Source organism: Oratosquilla oratoria, chromosome 40, assembly GCF_046742065.1.
Source record: "Oratosquilla oratoria isolate Oo_2021 chromosome 40, ASM4674206v1, whole genome shotgun sequence".
NCBI lineage: Eukaryota > Metazoa > Arthropoda > Malacostraca > Stomatopoda > Squillidae > Oratosquilla > Oratosquilla oratoria.
Window position 1 is genome coordinate 27,670,113 of NC_134816.1, and position 24,017 is coordinate 27,694,129.

The 24,017-nt window shown below is 37.8% G+C and overlaps 1 protein-coding gene across 3 annotated transcripts in view; it reads left to right on the forward strand.

Annotated features, from left to right (window-relative positions):
• The first annotated feature begins 409 nt into the window (after positions 1–409).
• Positions 410–24,017, forward strand: part of LOC143020728 (uncharacterized) — a 39,230-nt gene continuing 15,622 nt past the window's right edge. The window contains exons 1-2 of one of the 3 annotated variants that reach the window (XM_076177427.1): positions 410–457; positions 768–994. The gene's annotated coding sequence lies outside the window, so the exon portion shown is untranslated. The other 2 variants (XM_076177428.1, XM_076177426.1) reach the window with 2 other exon arrangements.

The following is a 24,017-nucleotide window of genomic DNA, read 5'->3' on the forward strand; positions in this document are numbered from 1 at the left end:
CCTCCTCTCACCCTTTCCAGTCGCAAAACCTCCAAGTAAGGGTCCGAACCGGCCAGGGCCGGTTACCTGAAGGCAGTGGGTCTGCTAGTAACCTCGGGGGTAACGCACTGAGGATGGGTAATGGTGTCATGATTGATAACTATACTTAAACATCCATACCTGACTCAAAGCTTTCTCGGCGTCGTGCAAATGACAAGTTCACTTTGAATCATCCATTGGTACCGTCAACAGTGCTATTTGAAACACCTGGAAATAGCGAGAGGGTTGTGAAATAGCCAGGAGGAAGGTAAGTTGGGTTAGAGGCAGTGGAACGGAGGGTTGAGTAGGAGAGGGAAGGTGGACTCAACGTAAAGGATCAGGAGGGTGAGGGTGAGAGAGAGAGGAGGCCATTCCAGCTAGCCTGGTCGTACCGCGTTCCATTGTCGCCACCATTGCTGTGGCTGCAGGACGGCAGTGGGTGCGTTGTGTGTTAGGATTGAATCCTCCAAGTCCTACTTTACTTATATAAGTGCTTAAAGCCATTTCTTTCTCCGGCCAGCCTTTGTGGTGACACACTTCAGTGGTTGATACATGCAGTGTCTGATTTGTTTGAGTACTTCGAAGGAAAAATAAATAAAAATAAAAAAAACATGACGTTCGTTCTGTTCAGCTTGTACGTGAATAGTGAAGGCTTCACAGAAGATGAGAGACAGTGCTGAGCAAAATATGTCGATTGCACTGCAATATACAATTTTTTAAAAGTGCTTTCTTGTTTTATTGAAAAACAGATGTTGTATATTTCAGTTAAAGGTCACAGGTATATTTCTGACGACAATGTGAAAGACCCTTGATATTTACAGTGGCACACGAAAACTGTGGATAATGCATAAAATACAGTGCAAATGACTGGAGGACTGAAATCCGAATATAAAGTAAGCAACGGTGATGGCATTATAACGAAACCTTAGACAAATCCAACAGGTCCAGGCGACCGTGTTTTGTTAAAGGAGTGAATGTAAGTATAGAGTCAGCGTCTGTGTCTAGTTGGTGCTTGTGTGTTTGTATGCACGAAAGAATTAATGGGTTTGGCTGCCTTTATCACGCAATGTGGTGGACGTGACTAATAGTAGTAGTCAATCTAAGTGAAATTTGATTAGTTATGTAATGGTTTTCGTCCAAGCAAAAGGTAATTTTGATATGGTTTGTATTACACCAAGTGACTGAAATTATTTATATGTATGTGTATATATATTTTAGTTATATTTAGTACAATAAATGTTATACAAAGTACAGAAAATCGAACAAGGGAGCTTCGTCGTACCTTGGGTATGTACTGAACGCTGCATCTGCATGCAAGCGTGCACGACGAAGGTTAAAAATACAACCATGAATATTTAAACCTTTTATTTCCAGCACTTATATCGAAGCACATTTGAATAATCAAATACTAATTTAAGGACTCATCAAAATCATGAGTCTTCTAATACTTAGGAAATTATAAATATAATTGTTTTATTAAGGGTTTTTACACGAGTGATTCTACAAGATTGTAACATTGTTGTTATTTGGGTACATTCTAATAAATGCTACCCAATATGTAGTAGGAAACTGAATTGAATTATTTACAAGTACCTGTATAGAGTCTGATTCTGCAATAAATACCTTAAAGGAGTTGTATAGGATCCGATTCTGCTATATACACCTGATTGGTCAGAGACGAAAATACTTCCGGGAAATCAGCCATTTGGAATTTCAGCTTGGTCGAAGACCCCAATTACAGATCGCTTCAAGTATTTTTATTGTTTTAAGAATTTCCATGAATCGTTCAAAATATATTATTCATTTATTAAATAATTTACTTCGAAAGTGAAAGACCAACTTGAAATTCGTTATTGTATGGTTACTGTCAATGTCATAGTAATTTTAATTTGAAGTGTCCAGGTCGTTATAGTTTGCAAAAGCACGGTTATTCCTCATGATCTTAGATTTTTTTAAACGATGAAACCCATTTCTACCGTAAATATGAAATGTGTGCATATCATTGGAAAATTGGAAAATAAATATTTTACGAATCATTCGTCTCTAGTTCGCAGTTGAATGATATACCGTAGGATATCATCATACTAACTGCTGAGTTTATGTATTTCTTGAATAAAATATTTAAACTACATTAAAATGCCACAAGTCTCATTCTGGTCACTGTAAGAATATACAGTATGGATAATAGTAATAGTATCGTACATTAGAAGCATTTGTCGCTTATCAATCGACCGTTATGAACTGAAATGTTCAGATAACGAATATGCTAACTTAACTGAAAACGTACCCCGCTTTGTATTTTGAATATGTTTTTAGTTCCTATTATAGTAACGAATAATCACGATTTTTAGGGACTGCCGTAGAAACGTGACTAATAATTGTAAAAAAAAAAAAAATGGAACATTCATTGTGACAAGATGCCACAAAACATCTGAGAAAAAGGGAAAAATGACTTAAATAAAGATGAACGTGGCAACTGATAGGTGCTGAGGTAGTATGCTGTGAATATGTTTTCAATAGATGGTACCATTGGAAAGAGGAATGTTCTGGAATATCAAATAAACATTAAGACATGGGTAAACAATTATGACATTGTATAGGAATGTACCTAAATGGCATTACAAATCTTAGTCAAAGATTAAAATGAGTAATGCAGGCAAGGGTGATATTCATATAATGAGTATATTGACGAAGACAAGATATTTGAGAACGTGATGAATATTCAGGCAATTAGTTGAAAACAAAACACATTTCAGAATTAGGATAATTTAAGAAAGTTCAAAAAATTCTGTTGGACACATGTTATTATTAATGAAATTGGAACTATAAAGAAAGTAGTTACAGTACACAGGCGGTAACCAACTCAATAGCCAATGGGGCTATTTAGCCAGTTACTGGTCAAATAGCCAATTCAACCAGTAAGAATCCTGGATGGTGTGCACAGTAAGAACCTACGTTTTGGCCTGGTCGAGTAAGGCTATCTACCAAACACCATCAAATATCTAAATTATGTTCATATAGGATTGTTCTTAAAGAAAACTGTGCATCAGTATTTATCAATATCTATGGTATGCCCAATTTAGTCCTTACAAATTATGGATGCACATGATCAATGACAAGATTATACATTTCTGCTGAAGAGGACTACAGATAGTAGTCGAAATATACAGTTTCCCTGTACTTCCGTTATTATTTCTCCGATAGTGGGTTTATAGTGAACTTTTACAAATGTGTTATAACATACCAATTTCCAAAAGATTATACATGTTGATTTAATTGACCTTGGAATACATTTAACATCAAACTTCAATTATAGGATACATTCACACACACTCCTACATTATACATCGGTTGTTATACTAAATTATGATCTACAGAACCAGAAATTTAGGTTTGTTTTTCCTGTCAACACAGCCCAGGTAATTCCAGTTTTAAAAAGCATCACACACAATTGATATTTTACAGTGGAGGTCATCCCACAAGTGTTACAAAGAGTTTCTTTCTTTGCCATAAGCACATTTTGTACAATAAACCATGCACATCTTGTGAAATATCATCTCATGTTATTAACCCATTCAACTCCGATGACAAGATGTCTTGTCATTTGGTCAAATAAAACAAAAAATCATAATAAAACAACAAAATGTTTGATGATCAAACAGCACCAGAAAAATATGACGTCGTCAGTCCTCCTCCTCGAGGAGGAGGACTGACGACGTCATATTTTTCTGGTGTTTGATCAAACATTTTGGTGTTTTATGATTTTTTGTTTTATTTGACCAAATGACAAGACATCTTGTCATCGGAGTTGAATGGGTTAATGTGAATAATAAATATTATATCAGGTAGATTGGCTGGATAACATTCCACACATTTTGCTAACCTGAGTCCCATCAAACGTAAGTGTTGCATGAATAGGTGAAACAAGGTAGCAAAGACTAGGTGTGGGTGCTCTGGTTGAGAAGTAAATGAAAGGTGTATTTACCTAATTGTAGTATACAAGAAAGGAGCAACACTTCATGGGTCCCATCTCCTATTCTCTAATTCCAACTTAACCTATATCTTTGATTTCCATTGATCATATTTAGATCAGAACTCTTGTATTGTTTGAACTTGGGCTATATCACCTTCTAAGCTATTCCACATATTTATGGATATATGTGAAAAATGTATTTCTTCACATCCTTTCGACATGTGGTCTTCCTTAATTACTCCCATGACCTTTTAAATCACCTCCCATCTTTAATTAGGAGACCTCTTCTGTCAATGCAATCTATCCCCTTTAGTGACCTACTGTAATCATATCACCTTTCTCTTTGATTTATCAAAGTTGGCAGACCCATTACTTCTAGTCTTTCCTCATATTGTTTATCTGCCAGGCTGGGGATAAGTTTGTTGCTGCCCTTTCCATTCTCTCAATCTTGCTTATATCCTTCACTCTGTGTGGGGATCATGCCACTTGGGCATATCAGGGTTTCAATGAGTTTTTTTCCATCTATTCACCCATATAATGGAATGCCACTTTAATCTTCTGCAGTAATCTCTATGTCTCTCCCACAATCCTGCTGATATGTCTTTCAGGTGACGGGTTGTCTTTCACCAAGACACCCAAGTCTCTCTCTCTTTTTTTTTTTTTTTTTTTGCTTTTGTAATGGATTTACTTCCTAAGGAATAGTTTAAGGATGGCTTTTTGCCACTATTGCCCATTTTCCAGTACTGTACTTTGCATTTTTTTTTTTTTTATTAAACTTCATTTCCCATTCTTGGCTCCATGCAAAAATAGTATCTAGATCTTTTTGCAATAGTCTACCATCCTCTTCCTTCCATCATGTCATTGACATAGACAAGAATCATCATGGGTGCAAGCACTGAACCTTGTGGAACTCCACTCATTACTTCTCTCCAGCTTGGCCTCTTATCCTTTACTACTTTCCTCGTGTATTTTTCCTTCAGAAAGTCTCATCCATTCTGGTAGTTGGCCACTCAGTCCTCCACATGCTCCAGTTTCCACATAAGTTGAGTGTAAGGTACTTTATCAAATGTGCTCGTCAAGCTGTCCATGCTCCAGACACTGCATGTATTTGTTATTTGTTAATGGTGGTAAAAGAGGGGATTATGTTTAATCTTCAATGTTACAACACAAATCTTGAAGTATGAACATTGAGTTTCATGCCCTTCTTGGTGAACAAGGTGGATCTTTGACATCACAACACAGCCACAGAAATATTTGATCAAGGATCAAACCCAGAAGTATGGACTTGGTATTTCCATTAACTGGCTGGCCAACCTGAGCCCTGGGTCATTCATACACATAGACTTGGATAAAGTGTGAAACTAATTAGGATTTTAGGGCCAAGAAATTGGCTTAATGAATATTGTGAAAATGAATATTCAAAAATGTATAAAAACAGTTTTTGAATAAAATACATCTTATAGTCACTATTGCACAGTTTTCTTGAAAAAACATTGCAGCATGAACATAATTTAGTATAAGTTCTTCCTATGTACACCATCCAGGGTTCTTACCAGCTATATACTGCCATATAGTCTATTTGACCAGTAACCAGCTATTTGGGCATTCCCAAAAAGAGTGATAATTAAGAAATGACAAAGCCCACCAGGGAAGTTGGAGGGTAGAAAATAGATACCAGAATGGAATATTAAAGATGATTTTGAACTTGTGAAAAATAAACAAAGTTTAAGGTGAAGAGAAACATCATTGCATCCTAAAATATGGAGAAAGAACATAAAATATATCAGAAGGGAAAAGCTACAGCAACTTAGTAGTAAGATTGCAAAGATAATATCAAAATTGTAAATTGGTAGAAATACAAGAAAATACATGAATATAGTACAATAATAAAACTAATAAAAACATTAACCTTCCATCCTTACATGAAGCAGTAGGAGCGACACAGAATTAATACCATCAACAAACAGTTCATGATAAGATTAAAAAATTCATCACTGGTAAACATAGAATAAACATTATCCACAAGACCTGGACATGAAAGCAACTCTACCCTTCATCCACAGGGACACTGGAGAAGCCATCAGGAAACTCACAGAACTGCCAGCTGAACCATCTGGGTACTGTAGTAGTAAACCCCTTGACAGATGTAGTGTTCCATAACTGGGCTCTACAGTGGCATCCTAATAATTGGAAAGAGAGCACATATCCTTCTGAAACCAGATGCATCTCCCTCTCACTGATATCCAGACTAATGGAGAGTGATGAAAAAAGAACCAAAATACACCATCTTGGCAAATCAACATGGATTTCAGGAAGGACACTCCACAAATACACTACTTATAAACACAAAACTGCATGAGGGCTTCAGCAAAAGTATACCACCAAACAGAACTGTAGTAGTGGCAATAAGTATAAACAAAACATTTGTAACTGTTCCTAGGGAAATCCTGTCATGTAAGTTAATTGAACTAAAAATTTTCAACAATGTCAAGAAATAACTTGATAAATTTCCTAGCTGGCAGAAAGTACAAACTATTCCAAAACATCCAATGAGCATTACTATCATGATTATTATTCATCTTCTTGAATGACTTCTGTACACCTAATCCAGAGTGTAACATCAAGGTGCTTACATGTGGTACCTAACAGTAACTCCCCAGTAGCTAAATAATGTACAAGCATTTCTTATTAAGCTAGAACTGTAATTAACATGAAAAAATTAAATAATGCATGCATCTTCTCGGAACCTTACAGTGATGCTGTTTACCTTAGACCTTTAAAAATTCAAGAAACTTTGAACATTTTGACAATGAACAGACCCTTTCACTGGCCAAAAATAACCAAATACTGGGTTTTAAATTTGCCACCCACATGACCTTCATCCCCATATACAAAAGACTTAATAGTGAAGGCAAATAAGGATAACAAATTTCAGATTTGTAGTGGACACAAAATTTCGACATCACAGAGCAACTCTTAACAAGCAATCAATCCATTACTCCACATATTTCTTGTATGAGACTTGTGGCTCCCTGGCCTGGAGCATAGAACTGTATGGTATGCCTATCATTTTTGTGCACCATTCTAAGTGGATTATTTTGGTTTCTGAGTGTAGATATTCTAGTGGAACAGGTTTAGTGTATCAAGATATTTTTCTTGATGCTTTATTTTGTATTGCTTGTAGGGTGTCTTTTCTTGGTTGTAGGGAACCATGTTGTGGAAGCCTAATTGAATGTGGTTCTTATGAGTACCTGTAATTTGTTTTACCTTACTGTGATTAATGTTTCTTTCTACTGATCAAAACAAGTACTTGACATAGATCTTAGTATGATTCCTGGTGATTTTCACTGTCAGGCCCAGAACTTGTGTCTGTAACTTAAGAAGAACAATTAAGTTCATCCAACACATTCTTTCCAGCAGTCAAGAAAACAAACAAAGACAGCTCTCAAACAATATAGAAGTAAGGCCTTGAGAATAATAACAGGATGGGCCTTGAGGGTTCCTACATTTAGAAACCAAAATCTGCCACAGAGCAGCACATGAGAATGATAGGCACTCAGTTTTTTGTGGGAGCCTTGAATTCCCCATCCCCCTTCACATCACACAAACAGATTACACTACAAGTAACAACAAATCAATCCCAGCAGTATTCTATTCAAACATTTAAAACAACATACCCCAACATAGATCACCAAACAAGCACCCCTCAACAGGGCATCAAATTCCATAATCCAACAAATTCCCCCTGAAATCAAAACCACCAAGAATTGCTTCAAGGACAGACAAGATTAACATGAGCATGACTTCTTTGGAAATCATCACCTCTCACTAAAACAATATCAACACAGAATTGACCTGGCAACAGACACCAGAAATATCAGTGAAGACATAGAACATCAAATATGATACTACACTGTCCCTTACTTACTCCCTACAGAGAGCAGTACAATATCTCATTGAATGACATATGGACCTGCAGGATACTACTCAAACAAGCTACCACAACCTACCACATAACACATCCTTATAATTTACCTTTGTATCACAAAACAAGTATTTAAGACTGATCACCAAAACCTGGCCCATCAGATTCCTCAGAAAAATTCCACACAAGAGAAGCAAGAATCACATTAGTATGACTACATTCATATCACTAAAATAGTAACAATACAGAAACAAATTGTCCCAGATGCAGCCATCACATAGAAAACGCCAAACACATCCTACACTGCTCCACCCTAGCCATACCTAGACAACAACACAATGTTTCCTCCTCGAGTGACTCATAGACCAGTATGGTGATTGTTGCTGCTTACCTAAGAGCCATGGGTCTCCTGCAAGAGAGATTTTGGACTGCCATCAGGAAGGGCAGTAATAGTATTTTGTTAGATATAACCAATGCAGTGGTAACAATATTGTTCCAAGGAGGGTGGTTGAAAGGATAGTTTAACTTGAAAGTGATCAACTTTCTTATTTGAGTGGAGATTAGTTTTCCAGTCATAAAAGAATAATGCATTATTCTGGTCCATGGGGACATCACAAAAAAAAAATCTAAAATATGGGTTACAAAAAATTATGGAGTTGATATCCCCACATGGGACTGTCTGGAAGGGGGCATATGTGGAGCAGTGTACAAGATGCTTCTTATCCTCTGTGTGATAGTCATGTCTTTCATCAGCTGACTCTGTGTTGGCACTGTTTTAATGCAGGGTGGTGATCTGAATGTTGATATGTTGGTTCTATTCTGTTTTGTCTTGCGAGTGGTTTCTCTGTTGGGTTGAATTCTGAACAAGACTAGTACTTGCTCTGTAATTGGAGTGCACAGTATGTGTTTTTGTATGGATGCATCACAGGACATGAAAGGCAGATTATTGTAGGTATTTGAGTAGAATCCTTCTTTTTTATAGTGTGGTTATTTTGTTGTGTTTCTTTAATATGGTGTCAAGGGTAGGAGGGTTTTAGGGCTCTTGTAGAACTGTGTATCTTTCACATTCTCATGTGCTACTCTGGGAAGAAGTTTGGTTTCTGTGTGTGGACATGTTACAGTATTCTTGACGATTTATTTTGTGTTGTTTATAGAAGTAGGATGTCTTTGCTTTAGTAATTGTTTGATACCATTCTGTGGATGTAAAGTCTAGTGTTGTTCTTATAAGTTTTTATTGCACAGGAATAAGCCTTTCTGCTATCCATATCCTGTGTCTGTCATTGTTCCAAGTACCAGGTATCCTCCTCTCCTCAGAAATCATCAATGACTGCTTACCTCCAACAACCATGAATCAAAGAAACATGTAAAACTGAATGGACAAAAGTCGTAAAATCCTGGGCCTTGCACAAATGAAGTAAATTGTTACGCTTGTGTAAACTGAACTTGTAATGTTTTATAAATTGTATAAATTGCAAAATAGAAATTTATGTACTGAATGTATGGTACAAATCTAAAAATAAAATGCCAGGTAATCAAGCATATCAACATAATTTTCTACTAAGTTTTCATGCTAGTTCCTGTCAGACAACTGTAAGCAGTAGATGATAATGTTTTGTCAACAGCCTTAATCTTGGACATGAATTAATCTTTGTTTCCGAGTGCACATTATCAGATTTGAAATTTGCTAATCCATTGTCCTAGATCTCTCATGTATGAGCCTTGTGGCTCCCAGGTAATTGGCAACAGCCATTGGATTGGTCAATAGGTCTTTCATGAAAGAAATAATATGTCATCTGGGTACCGCAAGAGTAGGACTGTAGGATGTGATTTGTCTGTGTGGTGATTGCATCCAGGGCAGTTTGAGTGTGTGGCCAGGCTTATTGTGTGTTGGTACTGTTTCAGTGCTGGGTTGAATGCAGTTGTTCCAGTGTGGTTCTTGTTTGTATTGGGAGCAATTCCTTAGAAAGGTTAATGTCTGAGGAAGTCAAGTGGAGAATGGAATTTGGGGGGTTGGTCATGGAGTGTTTGGTTTGTGGTCTGAGTCTGTAATGCTTTTGTAAAGACAGGTTTGGTATAGGTGGTAGTATTCCTTTCCATTCAGTTGGTTGTACTTGTGTAATGCAGAAGGAAGGACAGGTAGGTTTGAGGGCTTATGAGTAGAACTGCATATCTATATTTCTCATGCACTGTGTTTTTTGTGCAACTGGTTATTTATCCTATAATTTGTTTTGTTTATAGAATATTTTTATTTATTTATTTATTAATTTTATTGTTGGGAACCATGCTGAGAAGGTATGGTCAAGTTACTTGTATACCTTGATTTGGGTTTCCTTTTTTGCTGTCCAAAGCCAATGCTTGCTATAGCTCTTATTATGTATAGTTTCTTCTTTGTTTTCACTTACAATGTCAGGTCCTTGATAGATGAAGGATATATGAGTACCATAAGAGAGGCCTAGGCTCATAAGGTTTTTATCCAGTGGTAGAAATTCACTGTTTGATCAGACGGTTAGGTGTTCCTTTGATTCATAGTTGCCTAGGGTGAGCAGAGTCACAGATAATTTCTTGTGGGAGAAGTTGCTATTCAATCTTGTCTCGCATCCAGTCTGCAACTATTTTGTAGTTGCTCTGCTGGGTTATGGTTGTTTGGTCACCAATTGGGAATTTTGATTTGACCTGGATTTGGAGTGGGGAAGTTCTCCATGAATAGATTTAGCAAGACTGGCAATAATGTTTCACCTTGGGGGACTCCACTGTACAGTCATTGATTCCCAATAGATGGTTGTTACTCTGCACTCTCTGCAAACCAAGAAGTTTTTCAGTTGTTTCTTGTTGTGGACATTGGCCACCATGATTTTTTTTTTTTTTTTTTTTTTTTTTTTTAATAATGTAAATAGCATGCTGATAGAATCCTCTTTTAATCCATATTGCTCTGCAATCCCTGCCAGCTAAGAAGTTTGTTATTTCTTGTGGATGATGGTCACCATGATTTTTTTTTTTTTTTTTTTTTGGTAAATAGCAAGCTGTTGGAATCCTTTTAATCCATATCGATTTGGGAAGGTGGGTAATTGTTCAATTCTTTCACAAATCGGTCACCAAATCAGTTTGGATGTGATGAATATGGGGAGATACGTTCAACAAGATGCATGGGGTCTCCATTTTGTAAGTACATGCATTCATATAGATGCCTAGATACTTGAATAGTTTTGATGATGATATAACTCAAGGCAGAGCAATGTTTGAATTAAAATCTAAGGTAACTGGAAATTAAAGATATAAACCAAATATGAACTATACGTGAATATGAGGCTGGTTTTGATAAATTGGAGAGTAAGAGATTGGACCCTGTGAGTAGTGCCCCTTTCCTGTACACTGCAATTAGGTGAATTACATCGAGATTAGAGGTTGATATGAAATTGCTAACCACTTTTACTTTTGTCGGAACATGATATGCAGATTGAATAATTTTCACAAGGAAAACTTGTTTGCAAAGAAGTTTGAGCTACAAGCCTCCCCACCAATGATTATATATTATTATTATTATTTTTTTTTTTTTTTTTATGTAGTATGAACCCTTCATGCGGGGGTGGGGGGTCATAGTGGTGTAAATGGGAGTGTGCCGATCTCTCATTCGCGTAGTAGTGGGTTCGAATCCCACACTTTCCTCTGTGACTGTTACCTGCCCTCAACAGCCCTACAAGTGCACAATAGGGCAAAGGGTGACTGGTTTGGGAGCAGCTACTCAGCACCTCCTGGCGTAGGGTCATCAGTTCAGTCTTATTATGATTTCACTGACACGGATGTGGACCAGAGCTACGCAGCATTCTGATTTGAGGCCTGTATTTACTCAATCAGAATCCTGGTCACTAAGTCTCAACTAAATCCATTTTCTGTTACCCTCATAAGAGTAATAAAAAAATCTTATTTACGATGGATTCAACTCTGCCACTGAACTTAACTTCCTTGTATTTAGAGGGGATGACACTATTATTACTATTGTTATTATTTTTTTTTTATTTTCTTATATGTCCAAGGTCATCTGCATTTGCTACACCTTTGAGCACAAGTAAAGTTGAAGACCGGCGAATACTTATCACCTAGTTTCAGCCACTGACACAGAAACCGTCCCACGAAGTTCAAACAAACAAACAAACAAACAAACAAACCCAAGGATTTGCCAACGAATATCTATCAATATTGTTACCAAGGTGGGAGGGATGCTGCAAGAAAGGTTTTATACATTATACCAAATGCTCCAAGCAGCAGCAGCAGCAGTGACTCCGGGCGAGGCAAAGGAGTTGATCACGCGCATCGTGGAGGAGAGTTGGACTTCCGCCAAGCAAGGTCATAGAATGTACACGTCACATCTCTCCGTGTTGCGAAGCCAGCAGGGACTGCGTGAACTGATGATTAACCAAGGAAATAGCAAGGGAGTGGGTAAGGGAGGGCATTCTGAGAAATTGTTAGACATAATCGCCAAAATAAAATTGGGGTCCACTTTCCCCAGAAGGGAATTCATGATATTCAGTTGTGTATGTATATACATTTATATCCATGCAATTTTATGTTGCATTTTTATATCCGGTTACAACTGGAAAATGTGTGTGTGTGTGTGTGCAATCCTCCGCCAAAGCAGACCTCGCGTCGTCGTCCCAGCTCGCCAATTCCCTCACCACCTTCCCCCCTCCCACTGATCGACCACAACCTTCTCCAGGTTCCTCGCATTCGCTGGCGATTCGGCACAGAGCCTCAATCTCCCCATGACGTCATACTTGGGTCATGTGTAACGTCCATGACGTCACATTTAATTCACGTGCATCGCCTATGACGTCATGCTTGGGTCACGTGATGTTATGACGTCATGTGGCCGCGTGGGATTTTGATCGATACGTGTAATATGTCAAAGGGAGGTGATTTTTAGCATAATTACCCGGTAAGCCTAATTATCGTAATGGTCTGAATTGCCCTTGTATAAATCAATAAGTATAACAACATGCACACACAACATAGTGCATACTACATGAAATTACATAGAAAATACGTCACTCGTTATTGTAAGCTTCAGTTGTCCCCGTTTTATTACATTAATAATCCGTTTTAGACAGGCCACAAAAAGGACTAACGTCGTTACGGTGGGCCGAGGGCAGAGCGTCCAAAATAAGGACGACAGGCATCCGGAGATAACGACGACGACGACGAAGTGCACTGCATCGGCCATGATCGATTCGATTTGTGTAGATTTGTACCCTCAGTTCGAATGTGTGCGTGCCTGCTAATAGTAACAATAATAACAATAATAATAATAATAATAATAAAAGATATTAGCATCTACATGTTTCACTGAATATTATTATTCTTTAATTAAGATTACATGACGGAGTTCCACACTTCATTATCGGACCAAACATTGTGGCGGGAAATAGGCGACGACATGACACGCGACCTATTCTGAATATTATGAATTTAATTGGTTTTAACAAGTGTTAAAATCTAACATTTTTCGTTGTGATTACTGACATAATTACAGAATTTTGTTTCTAACTTTTGACAAACGATTTTATATTTTGTTAAGCAAACAGGAAGACCTTGTTATTATTCACTATTTGTTTTTATGTACCCAGTTGTACCGTACGGGGTTGGGTATCCCGTCTCATTCTCTTAGCAAATTTTATTTGATGGTCTGAACGATTTTTATTAGTTTATTTATTAATTTATTTTACATAGTCTGTGCGTGGAAATATCTGTTTCCAGACACCTTTTAATAATAATTTTCTACGATGTCTTGTTATTGTATCTCAGTGGTATTTTATTTTATTTGCTATTCCTTTGTCTGATCTTAATATCGCCAACCTATCCCTCTCTCCCGTCATTTCTTAAATGATTACCACATTATATCCTTATCCATACCACAAAACCCTAGTCATTGTTTCATTAGGAACAAACGTTCCTTCCAGCAATTCTATACGATATTCCAACGTCAAATAATACTTGATGAGGACTGCTTTGTGTGTGTTTGAGTCACCACTGTTTTAGATCGCGTGTTGGACTCATGATCGACAGCTATTACTCTCCCGGAGAGAGCTCATGTATGACCAGATTCATGAATAATGTTGTGATCTTACACGTATACCTCTGCTTATTCGTGTTCTTGTGTGTGCGTGTACGTGCATGTGTCGTGTGTGATTTTGTGTGCGCACGCTTTGATGCATTTACCCAGTTTATGTGTGTGTGTGCGTCTTACATGTATGCGTGAGTATGCGTATATGCGCCGAATGTATTCACCATGGTCTTGGACCACGTGTTGGACTCGTGATCGACAGTTATTTCGCTCCACACACATCCCTAACTCCCCGTCCATGCGAGTTGGAGTAACGACTCGCAGCGATGCTGAAATTATTTCAGCCCTGGGCGGGATTCGAACCCGGACCGCCGTAATGGCATCCGGGAACTCTACCATTGCGCCACCGAATGGTGTATGCATGTGTATGTGTGCGTGCCTGCGGCCGTTTTCCTTGCAGAATGAAGAGTATTCATGATCGATTACAATTCAATCACAACACAGGCCCAGAGGGAGAATAAAACTGCACGAAGAAGAGTCGAGGAGGAGGAGGAAGAGGAAGAAGAAATTGCCGAGGCAAGGTTGAGGATGCGGAAGAGGGGGGAAAGGAGCTGCTGGGGTCCTTTGTCGGATGGAGGAAGGCAACAGAAGCAAGTCGTCTTCTGCTCCATCCTGCCTGACAAGTCGACTTTGTCTGGATTGAATGTGCCCTTTTTGTCCCAAGCCTATCCCATGTCTTGTAAACTGAAATAAATGTATCTAGGTGCCCGTAAAACAAATGTATAAGTGAAATAAATAAGAATAATAAGTATAAACAAGTAAAATAAAGATATATGAAAATTAAGAATATAGATAAAACGAGACTTCAGAAATGGGAGAAACAAAATATTAGCTGATACTATTAATGCTCTTTTGTTCTCCCATTAGCTAAAAAAAATCGATATCTGGCAATGAGATTAAAAGAATTGTTGGTGACTTCAAACGACTACGGCAGAATGTCGACATTTTCTTAGACAAGTTCCGTGTGTTAATTTAATTCACTAACGTACCTGACCTAGCTGCGAACTTTGCATGCTCTTATCCTTATTGTCACCAAGAAGCGAGTGCATTCAACTGGCAAGCTCTGCTACTTCCCAAAAAGGAAACCTGTATGTCGACAAACTTGTCTTCGAGCGACGCCATCTTGTAAGAAGAAAAAATCTGGTTGTTTCTGCCCGAAACTGACTTCGGCTGAAGGGGCACTCTCACTTGCCCAACTCACCATGAGCATCAGCACTTTTCCAGCAACCCTATCCAGTCTTGGCTTACCAATGATGCCTACACAAGCATATTATCACAATCCTGTTGCGTACATATTCTGAACACCTATCATTGAGCAATCTTTGAAAAAAATGTTATGAAGCTATAGTTGGAGTTAAAAGTGATCAGCATTGTCCTTTAAGTGATAGTCTGTGATAGTGCCTCTGGTCGGTAGAGGTGCTTAATAATCCAGCTTGGTAAGGTACAGTATGAAATGCATGTGCATTGTCGAGCGTGTTGGGACAGTTGCGATTGTGAGTGGATTTAAAAATAACTTAATAATTTGGATCATATTGATGAGGCGATGAAATTCGACGCAGATGTGTTGTATAATAGTCAGAAGTCTTAGAAATGCAACATGAACAATAAGGCTTCACGATCACAAATCGTTGCCGTATTGCTGGAAATTTTAACCTATTTTTTATTACCCGGTATAGTTTTTATTTATTATTATTTATTATTATTTATTATTATTATTACAATTATTGTTACTATTATTATCGTCATTATTATTATTTTTATTTATATAAGGACGACAATCGGTTGCCTGGCCAGTCAGCATGGAACCAACGACTGTGATTGCTTGTGATAGAGAAAGACACGAAAGCGATGGTCAACTACTAAACAACGAATTTACCATGACTACCAGATAAGGACAGATCTGATTAAAAAAGAATAAACGAGAAAAGAAAAATGCATATGAAAGACAACGTAAATCATGAGAGAACGCTAGACAAGAAAATTAGACGAAGCCAAAAGAGACGGTTTTACTAGTTCGTGACCGTTACAATCACGACATTGAATCCCCCCCGTCAAGATGATAAAAGAAAACGACTATATTTCCCAAATGATGGCACGATATATCACATGAAAACACAGTAGGCTCTCGAAAACATGTTCGAATTTGGTTCTTCGTTTTTAAAGACATTAAAACGGGATCCTATGTAACTGTCAAAGCTCAGAGATAATGCTTAGTCTACGTAAATGTTGAAAGTGTTGGAACTAATGTTATGCAAATGTCTTGCCTATGCCCCGAAAGAGACCACAGTTTGAACAACTGAAGTCAAATGAACAGGTACGGACCGGTACAGATGTGACGCAAATAGGTGGAAAGGGATTGGGTGCAAAAATGAAAAGTAATGTGCATGTGTGTATATATATATATATATATATATATATATATATATATATATATATATATATATATATATATATATATATATTACATTTTTTATCAACCACAATACACTTTAATTCTAAGTCTTTTTACTAGGACCCAGTGTTGTGTGTACACACACACACACACACACACACATGTGTGTGTGCGTGTGCACAGAAAAATTGGTTCAGAATCGTGACTAATATTGATAGGTTATTAAGAATTCATACATACATATTTATAACCAAGGCTTTTTCCCCCTTACAAGGGAGGTAGCTAAAAAGGAAAAGGCAAAAATAAAATCATTTTCACCCATTTCATCCCTGAATACACTCCACACCCCTCCACCCTCCCTCTCATCTTAGCACCTCCTGGATGACGGGTCATCCCTGCACCTTGTCCACTGCCCTGGGTCAGAGGCAGTGTCGCAAGACACAGCACATCCACAGTAAGGCCGCTTCATTATATTTAATTATTCCGATACCATTAACGAACTGCGCGATAAAGAGATGAAACAGGTGTTCATGGTTTGCAGATAAATTATTTTCATGGGCCATTGTCGCTCAAGATATGATTAAATAAATTAGATAAAATATAAATTGAAGCAAACTAAAATCGAGGGTGGAGTTTGAGCTGAACAAAGAAAAAATACTTGGCTCGTACGTGATTTTATCTTTTGGACAAAGCGAATTCATGGAACTGAAAAATGTTTTCGGTAACTACTTTTTATAGAGTGGAAATGAAAAAAAAAAATTTGCTTTAGTATTCTGTCGTGGAATATCAAGGGAAATAATTATGTTCATGCGTATATATTATGATAAATACGTTGCTACGTTGTTAGAAAGTTTATCAAATGCTTTAAGTTGCTTACAAATAATCCGATAATACCATGGGTTGACAATTTACTTTAGAAACCATACAATAGCCGCTTTTTATGATTGTGTAATAATATTTGTAAAACAATACTGAATATTTCTGGCAATGTATATATTGATTACAAGGGGTGGGGGTATGCATTGCATGCACTGTGCAGGCTATGACGACATTCGACCGTTAGAAAGTAGAAATTCATTTTTTCCACTGGCCTATCTACAAAATCTACCAATAGTTTTTGTAAATATAGCTAGCTAATGCTCTAGAATAAAGTCCACTTCCTACCATTAGTAAGTAGAATCCCATACTAATATTAGGTAGATACATTTAAGAATTCACGGTAGATTTTGTAGATTAGCCACATAAATGGGAAACCAGATACTACTACTTTTTAACGGTAGAACCTAGACAGGCCACAGAAACAGTCACAAACTCCTATAAGCACAATATTTTGTTAACAATAACCAGAGGTTCTGTCCTTGGTGTCTAAAATATCACACCGCAAAAAATTTAGACTTTAATCGTTATTTCACCGCTAATACCACTACACATTTACTCGTATTCTTATCGACAATCTCTGACGTAAAACTGATTTCCTATCACAATGGTGGCTGTATTATCTCGTTTCATCTTACTCTATTATTCATTCATCTTAAACTATTTTATCTAGTTTATTACCTTCGTAGAAAGAAGGAATGGTATGGATTATTGGCGTTTTGTCAAGCAAGACTTTTATGGTGGCTGTATAAATAAAACATTCTCGTGGTCGTGTGTAGAACGAATATGTAGAGTATATTAACGTGAAAGTTTTGACAAAGATGGTATTATACACATCACTGACGATAATGCCCTTTCGTCTTTGTTCTGTGTAACGGCATTTGACCTATGCGTGGAGGGGAGGGGGGGAGAAAGGAGATGGTGAGGGTCTAGTAGTACTGTTAGTCTTTGACCGGTAGAAACGAGATGTCGGCCGGATTAGACTCCCAAGGTTCAAACATTTCTGATATTTTGTTTGATTTGTTTATTTATTTCATTTATTTATTTATTTAATTTATTTATTTAATTTATTTATTTATGTTTATATATTTATCTGCTTATTAATTTATATATATCAATCTGTTCGTTTGTCTGTATTTATGGACAATGACGATTTTGTGTCGGTTACAAAAAATGCAGTAAAGGTTTAAGGGCCATTTACACGATCAAACTGTTTGACAAACCCGGTTTATCAAACCTATTTGTCAAAAGGTTTGAGGAGGTGTCAGACGGTCAAACCAAAATTACGGTAAAATCTGTGTGACTCGTGAAGTTAAGCAAAGACGCCTCTCAACCAAGTCTTATGAATTACTATTGGCTTAGCGGTAGCATTAAGGAAAAATAAAAAATAAATTGACAATTTTTTACATACAAAACATACCAACATTCATCACATACCAACTTATAGTCGAATTAAAATTAGAGCTGGCGTAATTATACGAGAGAATGGACGAGGCAGTATATTTAGATCTGCTGACGTGTGTAATTCCTTTCACCAAGTATAATTATTTCCAGCTATTATTTTGGCATATACCTTCGATTTCAACCTTCAATAAAGCTGGATGTTCTTTGTATTTGTGGATAAATAAATAAAAAAAATCACCTCCCTCTCATTCTTTCCATAATATTCCTCCTTTCGACAGATCTAAAGGGCCATTTACATGGTCAAACCCGGTTTGTCAAACGTGTTTGAAGTGACATTTGACCATGTGAATGGGGTATTGTTGTCAAGCGGTTTGAAGTAATTGTTTAGCTGAGCCTGACTTTTGTGAGCGGCCTACAAGCGACATGACGTCATCAGCAAACAATTTGATCGTGGGAACGACGGTCAAACGTCAAACCATAGTAGCTTTTCACACCTTGAAGAGGAATGAGAAGAGGTGGTGTTGGAATTTATCCACAGATATAGAGAAATCCTCTGTCCACTTCGATTTTCTTGTCTTCTTCCTTAATGCCATTACCAAAGCAATTGACCCCTTCTTGCATGAAGTCTGTTATCAATAACATGCGCGCGCATATTATGAGGCAGTGGACCCATTCTTGTATAGCTTTGTCTTCAACATGTGAGCACATATTATGAGGCAGTTGACCCCCTTATTGCATAGTAGCTCAACTGTAAACATGCACGCGTATAGTGTGAGGCAATATACGACGCGAGGCTTAGAGATCAAGAAGAAACACTGCGTAAAAATGTATCCTGCCACGTACCTCAAAGAACTCGAAAATGCTGATAAAAATTACACATGAGAACAGACTGTCAGTAACGGAGTGAAAATTCCTCTTTGCGTGATGATGAGTGGGTTGACGATATTTCAAAAGTACCGGATCTAACATGAAAAGGCGTCACCGAATACCTTGTAGACACGCTAAACGTTTTCACAAAGGAATCAATGAATGCGTACAAGTCTTTAGAAGTTAATTGTTAGGACTGGCTGGAAGGCAAATACGGGTAGTGATTTTTTTTTTTTTTATTATTATTAAAAAAAAATATATATATGGCTCGCTTTAAGTGCGAGAAAGGGGGTGGGGGTATCGAGGTAGGTGACGACCTAGTTTCAAATCGTGTCCCAAGGTGGTCTGCTTGCGAGGGGAGGATGAGAATGAGACGGAGGCAGCGAGCTAGGCTCGCTGCGTGATGCTCCGGGGTGATCTGAATCTTCGGCTATTCCGTCCAGCTTATATATCCGGGTCAGATACCCGTGCTCTTAATTGGCGCGAGGTCAAAGTCAGTGCATGGGAAATCAGGCGCAAAACGTTCTCAAGCCGTTGAGTCATCAAGATGGAATGTATGGGGTTGGTACTGCACGTGCGTTCCTCAAAGAACCGTTGTCCGTCCCGACGCAGCCAGGTTAGTTATCGTGGGGCCGACAGGGTCTGTTCTTAGGTTGGTAAGCTGCACGCGAGTTTCCTAAAATAAGCTGTATGCAACTCCTGCGGCCGGATGGCGTGAGCGATTCCCTTGGGGGTCCCATGGGTCAAAGGTCGTGGAACGGGGTCAAGACTAGATGTGAGGACAACTTCCCTAACACTAGTAGGGTGCGTTCACTGAGATGTGCATACATACTTCATGTACGTATGCACATCTTGTGAACGTATGAGTGTGTGTGGTTGGGCCCACACACACTCATAAGTCCAATCACCCACCAAACGGGCTAAAACCAAAGCCCGTGGGAGCTTCACTCCCAAATTATACACACACTCCCTAACACTTGCAGTTACTTTGTTGCCTGTCATGTGCAGGATCATCAATATCTTCCAATTACCAACAGCAGCCAATTTTGTTTTATCAAGTCAGAAGGAAGTTATGCGTTAAGATTAACTTTGATAAGAATATTCACATTCTCAAATTGAATTTCCATCAATTTTGAATCTTCAATAATCAACAAAAATATAACTAATGATATTCTGATAATTAATATAGATTATAACCTGATCGATTCAAAAGCGCAAACTTTAGTATTTCTTTTCATTCTGTAGTACTGTATAAGACTTGGGTATACTTTAACAAGGCTAATAGTTGGGTTCTCACTGTAAACTGTATATGCATGGCAGACCTAGGTTCATGCTGCTGGCGTGTTGTTTTTGATTTGCTGTATCAAACCTGGCCACGATTTGATCAGTTCTACCAACCCAATTACCAGCGTCCTTTATGCCTTTCATTGGATTTTCTATCTTACACTAGATATGAAATAAAGGCGAAATGGAAAATATAACTATTTTACTTATATGATATAAAGTACATACAAATGAACGTAAAAAATAGAAAGGTGTTTGAATGAGGGCACGAATGTGAATCGTGTTGGTACAGCACGTAACCGTCCTTTTCATATATGGGGTACATACAAGTACCAATAGCTACATATATAGGCCTAGTCTATATTCCTATTTACCTGGTTTCACAATCCTTCCACTTTTTTATTTGTGTGTGAAGAAGGTTTACAATTTATCATATGCTATCTGAATCTTGTTAATAAATGAGTACGATCTGTGATAGCGCTACTTTCATAGGCCATCGTTGTTGTAGAGACCCATAGCACTGCAATCGCTCTATTTGTGTAATCCTCCGCCGTACTACGCAGCAATATCCTGTAACTGGTAAACTTATCAGAAGTAACTTATTAATATTATTAGTCCTATATTTCATTATCTAACCCTAGCAGTGGTCGAATTCAATATAAAGGTGTGTATTGGCACCACGAAAAAGCTAATACGGGTAATTACAATGTTATATAACTCGCAAGGATACGTGGGCTAACATTACATAACACAACTTACATAAGCTACTGCGTTACACTTGCACATCCTTGTGTCACATCGTGACACAGTCATGTGACAGGGCATATCTTCAAGTTAGAGGGAGCAGTGCACTTCAAATCAAACGAGCCAGTCGCATGTACCAGCCAAATCTGTTCCAGGAAAATATCCAGGGGAAAATGTCAATCCAGCTCTAATCAGTCCTCTCCAAACAGTTTGGCTTTTGATATTTGGCCATAGGACCAAGTTGTCCAGTCTTCTCTTCGGATTGCGTATATCCAAGCTTCCTTTCTCGAGTTTTCCCCCCTTTTGGCCTACCACGAAGAGGCAATGAAGATTTTTTTTCCAACATTGCTGTTTGTACAACCAACAGCACAACTACTGTGTGACATTTTTTTCTGCATTAAAAATGTAATGCAAATCGCAAAAGTTCCGTAAATTTAGTATGGCTATCACAACTAGGGTGGCCATTTCCAAAAAGTAGGACACTGCATATCGATGATTATAATATACAGTAATATATATATATATATATATATATATATATATATAATAATAATAATAATAATAATAAAAAACTGAAAGTTAATAATATTTTTCACTTCTAATGAAACCGACAAAAACAAATACCTGTATTTCTTACTAAGTTACAGCACAAACAAAACCTAGTTGTATCCCCACCTCGATTGCCAAACTCTTTGGCTCAGTCAAAGTTAAACAAAGTCTTTCTTTTAGGTATTTTCAGACTCCTTAACCTCATAAATTAATTGCCAAACCACACTGCACCGTGGCCACCTCAGGACTGCAGCCCAATGTATGAGATGCGAATCATGCAATCACACGTTCACAACATTGGTCCTGTGCAGTTCCTGTCTATTTCGGCTGCCGAGTTCCAACGTTGACCTTGGCCTGGGTACTCCCACATAATTTAATTGTACGGCAATATTGTATACCTAAGGTAATTTATTCATTCTTTATTCATTTATTTATTTATTCATTTATTTTTGTCACACCCCAAGAAAGGAGGACAAAGTGCTCAAAAGGAGGACGTCTGGCCACCATAATCACAACAGACCACGGCATTTTTTTCATCACACCATGCGCGCGCACGTTTCTACATGTAAACATTGCAAGGGGTCACCAATGAATATCTTGGTCGAGAGGCATCTTTGCCTTAACAACTGCCCAAGTTCCACTGAGGTTGGATTGTTTGGCTTGGCCGTCTGGCACCTCTTCAAACCTCTTGACAAATAGTTTTGACCAACCGTGTAAATGGCCCATAATTATTGTGTCCACTTCAAGGTGTGAATAGCTACGAGGTTTGATACCGTCGTTCTCACGACCAAAATTTGATGACGTCATGTCGCTTGCAGACCGCTCACAGAAGTCGGGCTCAGCCAGACTTGCTTCAGTTTGACAAACGTGTTTGACAACCAAAATACCCCCATTCTCATGGTCAAACCACTTTAAATACGTGTTTGACAAACAGTTTGACCGTGTGAATGGCCCTTTAAGAAATGATTTCGATTAAAATATTAACTCACTTCCTCCTGTCGATACACATTTTATGTCTTGGTCTACAGAAGACCAAGTATTTAAAAAAAAGTTATATTCTATTATTATTATTTTTGGAATATATTCGTATTTCCTCAAATGAGAAACCTATGCTGTAATAAGTGGTCACATACTTATGAAAATAGATAAAAGATGAAAAAAAATATATATATATCAAACATGGCAACCCTAACCTAGGTTACTACGTTCATCAGTTCCGATTCCATATACCCTTAAAATAAACCACTATTGTGACTAAAATTAATCTAAAACTTTGAAATAAGTAACTAGTTTTCACTTTATCAAGTCGTAACCATATATAATAGAGCCGAGACTGAACCAGCATGAACAAACCATTTGTGTGTTTTCACTGTTGATGTTAAGTGTACTTACCAAACAACCGTCACACCAGGTAAACATTTGCTTGTTTACAATTCCATCCAGAAGCCACCATTCTCCGGTGCTTAAGGTGGCTGCATACCAGACTATCGTGCTACTTGCTTATGCTACTTCGTTTGATTAGAAACGACTTCGGTTTCGTAAGAATATCAACAGTAACATTCGCTCGTCATTCAGTTTCTCACTGTATGTCGCAAGTTATTAGACATGTGGAAATTTGGAGAAAAAAAAAGTAACCGAAGTCGTTTACGTATTCGAAATAGCAAAAGCAAGTAGCACGATAGCTTGACGTCAGACTGTTGTCTTAAAATAATATACTTATACATACAACTAGAATAATTTATATAACTAAATTCAATACAAAGCATATAAATAACAATCAAATATTGATGCTTGATAATAAAAAAGTCGATGAATGAGGCAAGCACCGGCTTCGCCGTTCTGGACTACACCAGGGGTGCTTGGCCTGCGG